The sequence below is a fragment of the Chrysochloris asiatica genome, unplaced genomic scaffold (genome assembly GCF_000296735.1).
Source record: "Chrysochloris asiatica unplaced genomic scaffold, ChrAsi1.0 scaffold00059, whole genome shotgun sequence".
Lineage (NCBI taxonomy): Eukaryota > Metazoa > Chordata > Mammalia > Afrosoricida > Chrysochloridae > Chrysochloris > Chrysochloris asiatica.
This window is the reverse complement of record NW_006408577.1, coordinates 15,236,753-15,244,997: the sequence shown is the minus strand read 5'-3', so window position 1 is coordinate 15,244,997 and position 8,245 is coordinate 15,236,753. Positions and strand designations below refer to the sequence as shown.

Below are 8,245 nucleotides of genomic sequence, written 5' to 3'. Positions count from 1 at the left end.
GGGTTTGAATACTTGGTGTTCTAGCACTTAACCATTGGCACTACCCAAGTACTCCTAAACTTCAGATGGAGGTATGTTAATTTCTAATCATTCTCAAAATATGAGACTTGTTCAGAAAGTTATTTACTTAGTAAGATAAAAGTTGCATGCAAATTATATAATTTTGCTGCTTTTAAAGTATATCTAAATAGGTCGACCGAGGCATGGCAGCCTTGCTGAGACCAGCATGCTGGCTCTTACGTTCCAGCTGGAGGCACGCCATCCCTGCTCTCCCAGCCGCTCAAGCGGGGTCAGTCACCGGAGAGTTAGTCAAGCCAGGCAATATGCTATTGCTGCTGAAAAAAAGAATTACCTTCAAGAGTAGTCAAAGTCTGCTCATAGAAGGAGTGCCAGTCATTTTGATTGGGCTCTAATGAGACTAGATAATTCTGTCCGAAGAACTGGCCACATTCTGAAACACTTCTACAAAAAGGCTTTGATAACACGTGCCACTGGGGTAGCCCAGGTGGTAATCAAGCCTTGCTTCTACTGCGCAGCTGTGGTTCTCTCTTGCCTGAACTGAAGCTCTCAGAGCGAACAGAATTTGTTAATAAGATATGGGACAAACGTCAGAAATTGGGTACTGTATACGATGTAAGTCACTACAATGCTTATTTAAAGTCTATCTTCAGAATGAATATAACTTTGCACCAAGTGACTTCTTGGCAAAAATGGAGGAAGCAAACATTCAACGAAATCAAGTGACATACCAGAGGTTGATTGGGTGCTTATTATAATGTAGGAGATATTGAAGGTGCCAGAAAGATTCTTGGATTTATAAAAAGCAAGGATCTTCCTGTCACCGAGGCAGTGTTCAGTGCCCTTGTGACAGGGCATGCAAGAGCTGGAGATATGGAGAATGCAGAAAATATCTTCACAGTGATGAAAGAGGTTGGAATTGAACCTGGTCCAGACATGTACCTAGCATTGTTGAATGCAGATGCTGAGAAGGGTGATATTGATCATGTTAAGTAGACTTTGGAGAAGTTGGAGAAGTCTGATCTTTTCCTTATGGGCGGTGATTTATTGCAAATTACTTTTAGCTTCAGTAAACCTGGGTATCCTCAGTATGTCTCAGAAATTTTGGAAAAAATTAAATATGAAAGAAGATATATTCCAGATGCAATGAATCTCATTTTGCTACTAATCACTGAAAAATTGGAAGATACAGCATTGCAAATTTTATTAGCATGTCCTATATCAAGAGAAGACAATATGAATGATTTTAGAAGTTTCTTTTTATGGCATTGTGTGACAATGAATACGCCTGTGGAGAAGCTGAAAGACTACTGTAAGAAGCAAAAGGAAAGCCAGATGCATTCATCTTCTTTTCAGTTCATGCTGCATTGTGCTTTAGTAGCCAATAAAACTGATTTGGCAAAAGCATTAATAAAGGCTCTGAAAGAAGAAGGTTTACCTGTCAGAACTCATTATTTCTGGCCATTGATAGTCGGACATCAGAAGGAGAAAAATGTTCAAGCTATAATTGAAGTCCTCAAAGGTATGCATGAAATAGGAGTCAGTCCTGATCAGGAGACATACATAAATTATGTGTTTCCATCCTTTGCTAGTATAAAGTCAGCACATGCTAGTCTACAGGAAAATGGATGTCTGGCGGAAGATAATACATTTTTACAAGCTGAATTGAGAAGTGAAGCATTAAATGGGAACTTAAACTTTGTTTTATCATTTTTAGAATCAAATTCATTGTCATTCTCGTTTAATTCCTTGAGAGGCAGTCTCATTTTAGGCTTTAGGAGGAATGTGACTATAAATCTCTGGAGTAAGATGACAGAACTGTTTTACAAGGATGGACGCTATTGCCAGGAACCTCTAGGACCAATGGAAACTGTGGGCTATTTTCTTTATAACTTGATTGACAGCCTGAGTGACTCAGAGGTACAGGCCAAGGAGGAGCGTTTGAGACAATACTTCCATCAGCTGAAGGAGATGAAGGTTAAAATTCCTAAAAATATCTACAAAGGCCTTCATAATCTACTGGATAGCTATCATGTTCCTGAATTGATTAAGGATGTTAATATGTTGGTTGAAAGAGAGAAGGTAGACTCTCAAAAAACATTGCAACTTACATCACGTGATTTGGAGACTACACTTAAAAAGCTGAAAGCTGAAAATCAACCTATAAGAGATGTCCTAAATATGGCAATGAAACGATGTGTGAGAGAATGAATGTAAAACTAATGTTCTCTCATGTAAACTATCACACAATTGACAATAACACATTAATTTAAAAAATAAATAAATAAAAGAGATATCCTAAAGCAACTCATTTTAGCACTGTATTCTGAAGGGAACAAGCAAAAAGCCCTTGAAGTGAAAGCACAATATGAACCTGACATGGTTGTCGGTGGCTACGCAGCTTTAATAAATTTGTGCTGTCGACATGACAATGCAGAGGATGCATTGAACCTAAAACAAGAATTTGATTGTTTAGCTTCATCTGCTGTCCTTGACACCAGAAAGTATGTAGACCTCTAAAGTATTGGGAAAGGCTGGCAAGCTCCAAGATGCTATTTACCTTCTAAAGGAGATGAAAGAGAAGGATGTTCTTAATCAAAGATGCAACCGTCTTGTCCTTTTTCCACATCCTAAATGCTGCAGCTTTAAGAGATGAAGTTGAAACTGTAAAACAGTTGCATGAAGCCATCATGATTCAAGGATTAGTGAACCCATCCACCACCATATGTTCCCCATTGGTCACTGCATATCTGGAAAAGGATGACTTAACTGCCACTCTTGAAGCCTTCATTGGCTGCTATGAAAAATATAAACTACTACCAAGGATTCATGATGTCTTATGCAAACTGATAGAGAAAGGCGAGACTGATCACATTCAGAAAGCGATGGACTTCGTCAGCCAAGAACAAGGTGAAATGACGATGCTCTATGATCTGTTCTTCACCTTCCTACAAACAGGAAATTACAGAGGCCAAGAAGATCATTGAGACTCTAGGCATTAGAGCTTGCCCTGCAAGACTTCAGTGGTTTTGAGATAGGTGCGTTTCTAATAATCAGGTTGAAACCCTGGAAGAATTAGTGGAACTGTCACAGAAACTGTTTAAGTGTGATAGAGACCAGCGATACTGCAATCTGTTAAAACTATATAAAATGAATGGTGACTGGCAAAGAGCTAATGCCTTCTATAATAAAACACAGGAAGAAAATATACTCCATGAGAAGACATAAAGGCTATTATTAGTGGAAATCCTTAAGAATAATAATCAGGAGGTTCCATTTGATGTGCTTGAGATGTGGTATTGAGGATGAAAAATAGTCCCTGAATTCATAACCTTTACGAGTAGAAATTAATCTCCAGAAAGACCTGTTGAAGGCTTGCTAGAAAAAGAAATTTAAAAATGCATACAATATTTTCCTGAAAGCACAAAATCAAAATATTGTATTTGACAGTGAAACTTACGGCAGTCTTATACAATTATTTACAATTACTGTTGATGAAGGATAATTTCACACAAGCAATGCAAGTGAAAATATCGCTGAGACCCACAAGGGCTTCACACTGAACCATGCTGCCAACAGCCTCCTCCTCATAACGCAAGTTGTTATTGTTGTTATGTGCCATGGAGTCGGTGCTGACTCATAGCTACCCTGTGCAGGCTTTCCGAGGCTGTAAATCTTTACGGAAGCAAAAACCCTCATCTTTTTTCCCACGGAACAGCTGGTAGTTTCGAACTGCTGACCTTGCAGTTCGCAGCCCAATTCGTATCCACTACGCTACCAGCACTCCTAACGCAAACTAGGCGGGATTATTTGAAAGAGAGTCTGTCAATGTTAAAAACTGCCTTGGCTCTGGATCAGTTGCCCTCTGAGGTATCCGTGACTCACCTTATTCAGGTGTTTGCCCTGAAGGGGGATGTAGAAAGCATCCACACAATTCAGAAGATGGTAAATGGACTGGAGAAATCGATTGGACTTTCAAACATGGTTTTCATCAATAGCATTGCTTTGGCACAAATAAAGAACAATAACATAGATGTGGCAGTAGAAAACCTTGAAAGTATGCTTACTTCAGGGAATCCAACGTGGAACCCCAGTATTTTGGCTTAGTTTACTTATTCAGAAGAGTCATAGAGGAGCGATTGGAGCCGGCAGTGGAAAAGACAGCCATCATGGCTAAGAGATTGGCCAATCCGTTTGCAGTTTACGAACCTGTCACTCATCTTTTCTTGCAGCTTGTGGATTCAGGCAAGGTGGATGACGCCAGAGCCCTCCTACAGAGACGTGGTGCAATTGCTGAGCAAACCCCCATTTTGTCGGTCTTCTGTGTCAGGACTTCTCAGACACCCTGCAAGGCACCAACTATGAAATCTTTGTTAGAACTGAATCCTGAATTAAATGAAAAAGAAGATGCATATACTTCCATCATGCAAAGCTATGCCCTGGACAAAGATGTCACCTCTACGAAAGCATTGTATGAACGTTTGACTGCCAAGGATGTAAAATTGAATGATCTGTTTCTAAAGTGTTACGCAGTTTTGCTGAAGAGTGCTGGAGAGCCTGTCCCACTCACTGAGCCTCCCCCCACCCCCAAAGCTTCTTTGAGTTTTACATAAAGCAGTTGAAGGAATGAAACGAAAGCCCCTTTGTGAAATGTGCAGGCACTGCTTTGTTTTATGTAAATTTGTGATTCTGTGTTTAAAATGTTATTTTAAAAATGTGTTTTGAGGGAGAAAAATAAATGAATGAAAAATTAAAAAAAAAAAAAAAATCTAACTAACAAACAAACACATTCAATCAGTATGGTAAGCAGATAACCAGAGAAGCTGGACTGTGTGAAGAAGCATTCAGCATTGGGATTGGAACAAGACTCATTAACAAACTGTGATACGCAGATGACAAAGACTTGCTTGCTGAAAGAGAAGACTTTTGATGTACTTACTGATGAAGACCAAACACTACAGCCTTCAGAATGGCTTACACTTCAGCATAAGGAAAACAAAATTCTCATAACTGTACTAATGTGCAGCATCATGATAAATAGAGAAAAGCTTTCATTTTATATGGATTCACAATCAACTCCCATGGAAGCAGTAGTTAAGAAATCACACAGATGTATTTCGTTGGGCAAATCTGCTGCCAAAGACCTCCTTAAAGTGTTAAAAAGTAAGACGTCATCACTCTGACAATAGGGGGTACTGGGTAGTGTGGGGGGGAAATATGACAGAAGATTCAAAATCATAAAGAAGTTGAGATTTACTTAGTCTGATAAAGATTTTGGAACCCTAAATCTATGATCCTTAGATATTCTTCCTGACTGGAACTGAACTCATTCCAGAGTTTCAACATTCAGCTAAACAATAGACAGGCCTATAATCCATTAGGAAAAGGAACTCTGATAGTGTAGTGGTTACAAATTGGGCTGCTAACCTCATGGTCAGCAGTTCAAAACTCCCAGCTGTTCCACAGGAGAAAGATGAGGCGTTTTCTTCCATAAAGATTTATAGCCTCAGAAACCCTGTACAGGATTGCTATAAGCCAGAACCAACTCCATGGCACATAACCACCACCACCACCATTAGGAAGATGCTTAACTCCATAGGACAATCAACCATACAAGATCAAAAGGACAGCATTTACTTAGGGATAAAACTCTGAGGACAGGAAGGAATTTGAGAGAAGGATGAATGGAAATGAAAAGAACTCAGGGAGAAAGTGGGAAGAGTGTTAATTACATTGTAGGGATTGAAATCAACGTCAAAAAACAAAATGTGTATAAATTGTTGAGTGGAAAACAAATTCGCTCAATAAGCTTTCACCCAAATCACAATAAAAATTTTAAAAAAGAAAAGGCTTTATTAGGACTAGGAAAAACATCAGGATGATGTATGTTTTCTTGATGTCTGTTCATTTGCCCACCAACATAGTAGATTATAAAAATAATAAACAAATAAAGTTAATTATACTGTAAAAAACAAAACAAAAAAACAACGTAAAGATGTCACCTTGAGGGCTAAGGTGCACCTGACCCAAGCCGTGGTATTTCCAATCACCTCATGTGCAAGGGAAAGTTGGGCAATGAATAAGGAAGACCGAAGAAAAATTGATACCTAAGAATTATGGTGTTGGCAAAAATATTGAATATGCAATGGACTGCCAGAAGAAGTAACAAATCTGTTTTAGAATATCTAATGGAGTACCTAAGGATATTCATGAGACAGGAGGCTCCTGTCCTTTGGACATGCGATCAGGAGGGACCAGTGAAGTACCTAGGAAAGTACAGGGCACTTGATCAATGCAAAAGAGGCAGACCCTTAACTATATGGGTTGACACAGTGGCTGCAACAATGGAATCAAATGTAACTACAATTGTGAGGATGGTACAGGAATGGGCAGCGTCTTGCTTTGTTGTACACCAGTTGCTATGAGTGAGACCTACTCAATGGCATCTCATACCAACACAAAATGGTTTAAGCTGTACAGCAATATGATAAGATGGATCTAGGTAACTCTATCTTGATTGATACTTAGATTCAAAATAACTATTTGTTAGCAGGTAAAGTGGGTTCTTTACTTTGAGAATCACAGTTAAAAAAAAAAATTCATTCTGCTAAAATGTATTTTCAACAGCGTTTTACAAAATTTGGGGGAAGGGAGCAAAATACCAGTTAGTTCCATTCCAAGAGGAAAGCCAACAGTACCACAAGTTATGCAAACAAGAAATTAATCAGTAGCGTTCCTCAAGACAAATGCTTGAATGCATTCAGACACTAAGGAGAAAGCAGTTACGTGTTATAGTTTGAAATAATATTTGTAAACATCTTTTAATAACTTCATAAAAAGAATAATTTAGAGAAAAAACACCTCTGAATCCTGGAGAAAGCATCATTTTCCTCACTGTCTCTGAGGCTTCTCTTTTTCATCCCTAAAGGCCTTAATCTTGGTTTCTAATAGAGTACAATATTGCTCCCTTCTTGACTTGACATTTCTGGAGACATTTTTGGTTGTCAAAATTGGGAGCAGAGTGCTACTGTCATCTTGTGGGTAGAGCCAGGGATGTTGCTAAACATCCTAAAATGTACAGGACAGCCCCCGCATCCTAACAATGAACTATCCTGATCAAATGCCAGTAGTAGAAACCCTGTCCTAGAGGTATAAATGGGGTGGAAATGGGGGTGCGGGTACACAAGCAAGTACATTATTTCCATAATGGAACTCTGCAAGTTCTTTGAAATCCATATAAACTTTACAGATGAGCAATTCCAGTAAATAAATTCCACTTTAAACTACATGTGTGAGTTTAAAAAAAAAAGGCTTTTAAATCTTTGCCCACCCCAATTCCCTATGTAAAATTTCTAAAGGAAGCATTTGGTAAATCATCAGAGACATTGTTTATTTTATTCTCCAGTTTTACAAGTGTGGCTATGCCTTAGCCAGGGGTCCCCACTGAATGAATTGAGTACTTCCATGAATTTTCTTTTCTGTCCTGAGCAGTCTTTGTTTCATCCTTCTGACTATGTTTTTTTAATTCAAGACAGCAGGCAATTTTCAGGTAATGTGTTCCTCCCACAGTAATAAAGTTGTTTGAAGGAGACCTGGTGGTTACACATTCCTCTGCTAACCAAAAGGTCGATGATTTGAACTCACCAGCTGCTCTGCAGGACAATGAAGTGGCAATCTTCTGCCACAGAGATCACAGTCTTGGAAACCCTATGGGTCCGTTCCACTCTGCCCAATAAGGTCACTGTGAGTCAGAAGAGACTTGAGGGCAGTGGGTTCTGGTGAATGCAGTCGATAGCAATACAAGCCCAAGGGGACTTCAGCATTTTATTGTCACATACCAATAGTCAGTTATGGCAAGTACCGATTCTCTCTTGAAAGCCATGTACCGCTCTATGTCCTTCCCACTCCTCCACTTCGCCTGTCAGGGCTCTGAAATGACTGTGCTCTTTACCACAGCCTTCCTTGTGCAGGTGGCTGCCTTCTTTTATGAGCACTTTCCACCCACAGTAAACCCACTTGAGAAAGGTTTTGGCTCAACTAAACCTTTAACCAGCATCAGAAAAGCCTTGATCAATACTAGAAATGTCAGTCATTTGTATTTAGAAATGTCAGTTACTTGCTGTATGTTGGTGTGTAGCAAAGACATTTTAAGCAGATAAAACATCATTTAGCATAACTGTCAACCAACAAATCTCTTTCAAACACATCAACACAAAAGCAGTAAAAA

General features: G+C 39.1%; 1 pseudogene; it reads left to right on the top strand.

Moving 5' to 3' along the window:
• The first annotated feature begins 203 nt into the window (after positions 1-203).
• Positions 204-4,648, top strand: LOC102830847 (annotated as a pseudogene).
• The last annotated feature ends 3,597 nt before the right edge of the window (positions 4,649-8,245 follow it).